A 6,765-nucleotide genomic window follows, 5' to 3' on the forward strand; every position below is an offset into this window, starting at 1 on the left:
CTTCTCTAAACAGTTGTACATCATGCCATGTGATCACGACTGTGTGAAAAAATGATCATATTATAAATACTGGACAACATGCACAAAAGTGTTGTCTCTGAGAAGTGGATTATAAGCATTGTCTTTTTTGTCTCCCACTTTTCTGTATTTTCCTGATCTTTTTTTTTTCAAGATTGGCACCTGAGCTAACAACCGTTGCCAATCTTTTTTTTTTTTTCTGCTTTATCTCCCCAAACCTCCCCGTACATAGTTGTATATCTTAGTTGCAGGTCCTTCTAGTTGTGGGATGTAGGACACCACCTCAACATGGCCTGACGAGCGGTGCCATGTCCGCGCCCAGGATCCGAACCCTGGGCCACCGCAGCGGAGCGCACGAACTTAACCACTCGGCCACGGAGCCGGCCCCCTTCCTGATTTTTTATAATAAGTACATTTACATTTTTATAATGAAAGAAAATAAGCTTTGAAACCATTTAAATAGAATGAGCTGCCTCCAATGGTATTGAGTGTCCCCATCATCGTAGGTGGTCAAGAAGAGACCACTGATCTCTTGGTGGAGACACTGTAGATAGCCTGAAGCACTGGCTAGGAGACTGAACTAAATGACTTCTAAGGTCCTTTCCAGGTCCAGTAAGTCCTTAGTCTTGGACAATAATTCAAAACTGCTAGTGCCTGTAAAGCAACTGCCTTTTGCCAAGTGCTATAAAAAGCACTTTATGTCACAAATGTGTATGATGAGTACTCCTATTGTCCCCATTTTCACGTGAAGACACTAAAATGCAGAAATCCTCAACTTGACCAAGGTCTCATAGCTGGAGATCGAGCCAGCTGTGCTCCACCACAGAGCCCACGCTTCTGAAACCCACCACCCCTCAGCTTCTGTGATGGATGCCCCATAGCGCGTCAGTGCCAGTGAGAACGGGCTCCCAGTCATGAGTGCACAAACTGTAGGGCGTACTAGAAGGAACCCAGATTGGGTATAGAAGATGGTCCCCTCCTGTCTGCTACTAACTCACTGAGTGGACGTGACCCCTTCTCTCTGAGCTGCACCTTCCTCTTCTGTAAAATCCAGGGAAAGTCCGATTTAGCTGCACGGATTCACTCTCCTCCGCCCGTAACTGTGAGCTCTCTCTGGATTACTGTAGCTGTTAAATTGGGATTCCTGACAAACCACGTTACTTCTCCAGGGTAAAACTGACAAGATTTCTTACCAGAACCAAAACCCTATGACCCCCGAAGTACCACTTATTATCTTAAGAGAATAAACTTTAATGGAACTTTGGTTCTCAAAGACCATTCATTTCTCTCTCATTACAGAAACCCAACTAAAACAATAACAGAGAAATAGAAAAGATGCAAGCACAAAACAGAAGAGAGAATAAATTGGAGGTCATCAGCAGACGAGTGATTTCAACAAGTTTCTGGAAAGCACAAAGTACATGAAAAGGTGTCAAAAGATGAAATGGAAGAAGCTATCATCTTTAGCATTTCTAGAGGCGGCTTCAAAGACCAGAAGGAAGAGCTAGACAGCAAAACTAGAGAGGCCAACCTTCGAGACATCAGGTATTCCCACCTCATTATTTTCATAATAAAAAGTTTCAAAATTGGGTGGGGAAATTGGATTAAACATTTTTTTTAAGAAGAGTGCTTGCCTTACAAGTACAGTGATTACAGCCAACAATACTGTACTATATACTTCAAAGTTGTGAAAGGACTAGATCTTAATTGTTCCCACCACAAAAAAGAAATGATAATTATGTAACACGATAGAGATATTAGCTAATGCTATGGTGGTAACCATATTGCAATATATAACTGCATCAAATCAACACGTTGTCCATCTTAAACTTACACAATATGTCAATTTTGTCTCAATAAAAATAAATTTAAAAAAAAAAGAATGCGGGCCAGCCCAGTGGCGCAGCAGTTAAGTTCGCACGTTCCGCTTCTCAGCAGCCTGGGGTTTGCCGGTTCGGATCCCGGTTGCGGACATGGCACCCCTTAGCAAAAGCAATGCTGTGGTAGGCGTCCCACATATAAAGTAGAGGAAGATGGACATGGATGTTAGCTCAGGGCCAGTCTTCCTCAGCAAAAAGAGGAGGATTGGCAGTAGTTAGCTCAGGGCTAATCTTCCTCAAAAAAACAAACAAACAAAAAAGAATGCTTGCCTTCCAAAAATGAGTGTTCATTCACTAACAATGTGTTTGTTCTCCTTTATACCTTGCAAAGACCTGCATTTTCAACATGCTTTGAATCTGCTTAGGGCCAGGTCTCAGATTATCAACAGGGTTAAAAGCCATGGCCAAATTGTGACTGTTCTCTCACGTTGCAGCTTTATTGATTGCTCGCGCTGATTAAGAAATTCCGTCTCAAGAAAAGAAAAGAAAAGAAATGTATGAGAGAGCAAAAAGAAATTCCCTTCCACTATCATCTTCGTTATTTCCCGGGCACTTGCTAACATTTACTGGGCAGCTCCTTAGCACCAGGCATCAAGTGCTTTCTGAGAATGAACTCAGTTAATCCTCACACCAACCCTGCAGTTTTATCTCCAGGCTACAGATGGGGAAACTGAGACACAATTAAAAGCCAAGTGGTCTGTTCTCTGGGTTGGGAAGTGGTGGACCTGGGCTCAAACCCAGGCCCCTGACCCCAGAATAGGCACACTTAACTTCCATTCTTATCTCCCTGTCAATAGTCATTATTTGCATCAGAAAAAGAAAACGTTGTTTTTAAAAAGTCTTATCATACTCTGTAAATTTGCTACAGTTGAAATTAAGAAATGGGTGTTGATATTTTAGCATTGGAATTTGGCTGTTTGAGGGAAATGCCTCAGCCTAACAGCTTTCATATTCCTCTGTAGGCAAACCTGGGTACCAACTCCAAGAAGCTGTGTGGAGGTTGCCCAGTTCCACTGTTGGAAGGTTATAAATAGATACATCAAGTGCCAGATACTCAATCCATGGCAGCTCTTATTAATATGAAAATCCCATTTGCAAAGGGCTTTCTCTCCCCAATTGAATTGGCCCAGTGAAGTAATCCTGTTGAAAACAAAAACCCGTCTCCAGAGGCCCAGGAGGAGTTGCACGCTATATGCATTGATTTGCATATCAATTCATGCTGGTGAAATTCCTCATTAAAGAGTTGATTTCTCCAGGCTACTGAAATCCAGACAGGCAAATATTTTGAACTAATCGATTTAAGAGATTAGGACTAGCCTCTCTCTCTCCCTGCTACTCACCTCTCCTCTCCAAAAAAAAATAATAGTAAGTAAGCCTTCACCCCAAACCCAGGTTTCACTTGGAAATTCTAATGAGGCACAGGGGGATAGGTTAACCTGGATGCCCATCGGTTGGGGAATCTGAAGGAAGGAGGCAAGACACACACTTCAAGCCAGGAGCCAGCCCAGATCCAAAGGTAGCATGCCTCTCCAAAAACGGGATCCTACAAAGGAAGCCCAGTCTGAGAGTGGGTAGGGGCCACTAGGGCTTCACCACACCTTCTCTCTTCTATCCTCTCTCCTCTCTCCTCTCTGGTGTTCTTGCTCAGTTTCCCCATCTGATTCTCCTCCGCCCATTTCCGCATTTCCTTTAGTTCCATCCTTCCTTTCCCTCATGCTCTTTCCCTCAACTTCAGTGTCCCCCTCTGTAAAATGGGGATAATAATAGCATCTACCTCAAGGATTAAGGAGGGGAGGCCTGGCACCATGCCTTGTTTATTTTTTTAAAGTATTATTGAAAAATAGCATATGTGACTAATTTAGGACACAAATTTGGATTCATTTGGTTCACGTCTTATTTGGATTAAATATATATATTGAGAGAAATTTCTGATGCAGAAATTACTTATGAATAAAAAGAGGAGTTAAATATACAATACTTTCAGGAAAATAGCTAATGCGATCACGAATATTAAAATCTAAGTGGCTGGGATTACATTGAATCTGTAATCATGGATAATTGACATCTTAATATTGCCTAGGACTTGGGCCCGGCCCGGTGGTGCGGTGGTTAAGTGCGCACGTTCTGCTTCGACCACCTGGGGTTTGCCGGTTTGGATCCCAGGTGTGGACACGGCACCACTTGGCAAAAGCCATGCTGTGGTAGGCATCCCACATATAAAGTAGAGGAAGATGGGCATGGATGTTAGCTCAGGGCCAGTCTTCCTCAGCAAAAAGAGGAGGATTGGCAGCAGTTAGCTCAGGGCTAATCTTCCTCAAAAAAAAAAAGTATATATATTGCCTAGGACTATACTCCACAGGCACTGACTAATCAAGAAATATTGTCTGTTGCTGCATAACAAACTATTCCATGACCTAGTGGCTTAAAATGACCATTTTCCTTGCTCAAGAGTCTGAGAGTCAGGAACTCAGAGAGGGCTCAGCTGAGTGGTCTTTCTTCTCCACATGGCATCAGCTGGTGGCTGAGCTGGAGTGGCATTTTCAAGCCTTTGCTTCTTTTTGAGGTGCCTCTACGCTTTTCCACGTGGCCTCTCTCTTTTCACATGGCTAGCATGGGCTGCTTCACAGCATGCTGGTCTCAAGGTAATCAGACTGCTTAACGGCAGCTGGCTTCAAGAGGAAGCATTCCAACAAGGAAGGCAGCAGCTGCCAAGCTCTTGAGGCCTAGCCTCAGAAGTAACGCAATGTCACTTCCATTGCATTCAACTGGTCAAAAGTCCAAGGCTAGCTTGGATTCAAAAGGAGGGGTAATAGGCTCCACCTCTTGATGGGAGAGTGGCAAAGAATCAGCAGCCATCTTTAATCCATTGCAATGGTGTTTCGAAACCTCCTCCACTTCTATGCTGTGACTATGTGGGTATCTTTATCTGTGTCCCTGAGAGTTCTCCCAAGCCTAGGATTACAGATCTTTCCAAAACACTGACCTGAACTTGCCATTCTTTCTCTAGTCAAGCCTTCAAGGTTCCCATTGCTTACGGAAGAGAATTCAGATTCTCTAGCTTGGCATTCAAGACTTTTCATAAATTGTTGTACTCTATGGTCTAACCTCTGGCCACTAGGCACACACACATCCACGCACACTTCCTCTCACAGACACTCACCTACAAGCAAGCACACACATCACACACACTCAAACGCATACACACTGCTGTCTGCTGACTTCCCAGAAAGACCACCAGAACAGCCTGCACACCAAACGAAGCCATGTTTTCAGCTACCTGCATCAGAGACAGCAGCTGCACCCTGACCAGGCCTAGGAGGGTCTCGGAAGGGGGAGACCAGGGGCAGAGGCTTATTGGGCTTTGGTGTCTGAGCTCAGGTGGTTTAAAATGGGTCTTTCAATATGCGCATCTCATCAGGACTGGGCAAAGTCCATGACGTCGTACATTAGGATCGGTGGCCACAGTAGGCAAGAGCCTTGGAGCAAGTCTTTCAGGAAACAGTTGTTTGGCAAGTGGACTTTTTGCCCAAGTGAGCAGCCAGCTGTTCTGAGAATGGGGCTATGCACCCAAATGTGCACTCCTTTACTTGAATAAATTGGTTTTCAGGAATTTCCAAAGCAAACAGTGAAATATTTAATGGTTTACAGTTTTATCTTTCCCGGGCAAAAACTTTCTGGAATAAATGGTAATTGTGTTGACACAGGCGGTTTCAGTCTTCAGTCCTGATAGCTAAGAAATTAAAAAAGGTTAAAAGAATTCATAATGTATACATGCAGGTAGATGGAGAGAGATGGGGGTTATATTATTGTCCTGGGGCTGTCATAACAAATTATCGCAAACTGAGTGCTTAAAACAAAAGAAGTGTATTGTCTCACAGTTCTGGAGGCTAGATGTCTGAAATCAAGGTGTTGGCACGGTTAGTTCCCTCTGGAGGCTGTGAGAGAAAATGTGTTCCAAGTTTCTCTTCCAGCTTCTGGCGGATCCCAGGAACACTTGGCATCCCTGGTTTGGGGCTCCGTAACTCCAGTCACCGCCTCCATGGTCGCCTGGCCTTCTTCTCTCTGTTCGCGTCTGTGTGTCCTCTCCTCCACTGACAAGCACATCAGTCACTGGGTTTACGGCCACCCTAAATCCAGTATGATCTCATCTTCAGATCCATAATTACATTCGGAAAGACCCTACTTCCAAATCGATCACATTCTGAGGTTCCAAGTAGACATGCATTTTTGAGAGGCCACTATTCACCTACTATGGGGGGTGTAAGAGACCTAAATCCCCATCTACCTTATCAGGAAGCCAACAGATAATGTCTACAATCGATAAATCAAGAAATGGCAACCTAAGCACGTTATTTTGACCCAGAGGGCAAAAATTAAAGGCTTAAACAGGGTTGCCCAGGAGAATAGGGAGAGGTTAGATAGGGCACAGCTCTTTTGCTACTTATACTTTCTAGTACCTCTTGACTCTAAATTACCAAACTGAATTTTTTTGATAACCCAAAACTAAGAAAATCACCAATATGCTTTTTCTTCCTTATGCTTTTCTGCACTTATCTAGAAAAAATGTTTTTCATCTCAAATAAATGAAAATCTCTATTACCCTGTAATAGAGTTAGCACATTGGTGCATGTCTTCCTTTCAAATTTTTTAAGTCATACTGTATGTGCAATAGTGAAACCAGTTTAGTTCCACTTAACTTCATAATATAAATACAGGTCCATGTTATCTTTTTTTTTTTTTGAGGAAGATTAGCCCCGAGCTAACATCTGCTGCCAATCCTCCTCTTTTTGCTGAGGAAGGCTGGCTGTGAGCTCACATCCGTGTCCATCTTCCACTACTTTATATGTGGGACACCTGCCACAGCATG

General features: G+C 43.5%; 1 long non-coding RNA gene across 2 annotated transcripts in view; it reads right to left on the reverse strand.

Moving 5' to 3' along the window:
- Nucleotides 1-6,765, reverse strand: part of LOC139083262 (uncharacterized) — a 93,024-nt gene that overhangs the window by 59,948 nt on the left and 26,311 nt on the right. The gene's annotated exons all lie outside the window — the stretch shown is intronic.

This window comes from Equus przewalskii, chromosome 1, assembly GCF_037783145.1.
Source record: "Equus przewalskii isolate Varuska chromosome 1, EquPr2, whole genome shotgun sequence".
Classification (NCBI taxonomy): Eukaryota; Metazoa; Chordata; class Mammalia; order Perissodactyla; family Equidae; genus Equus; species Equus przewalskii.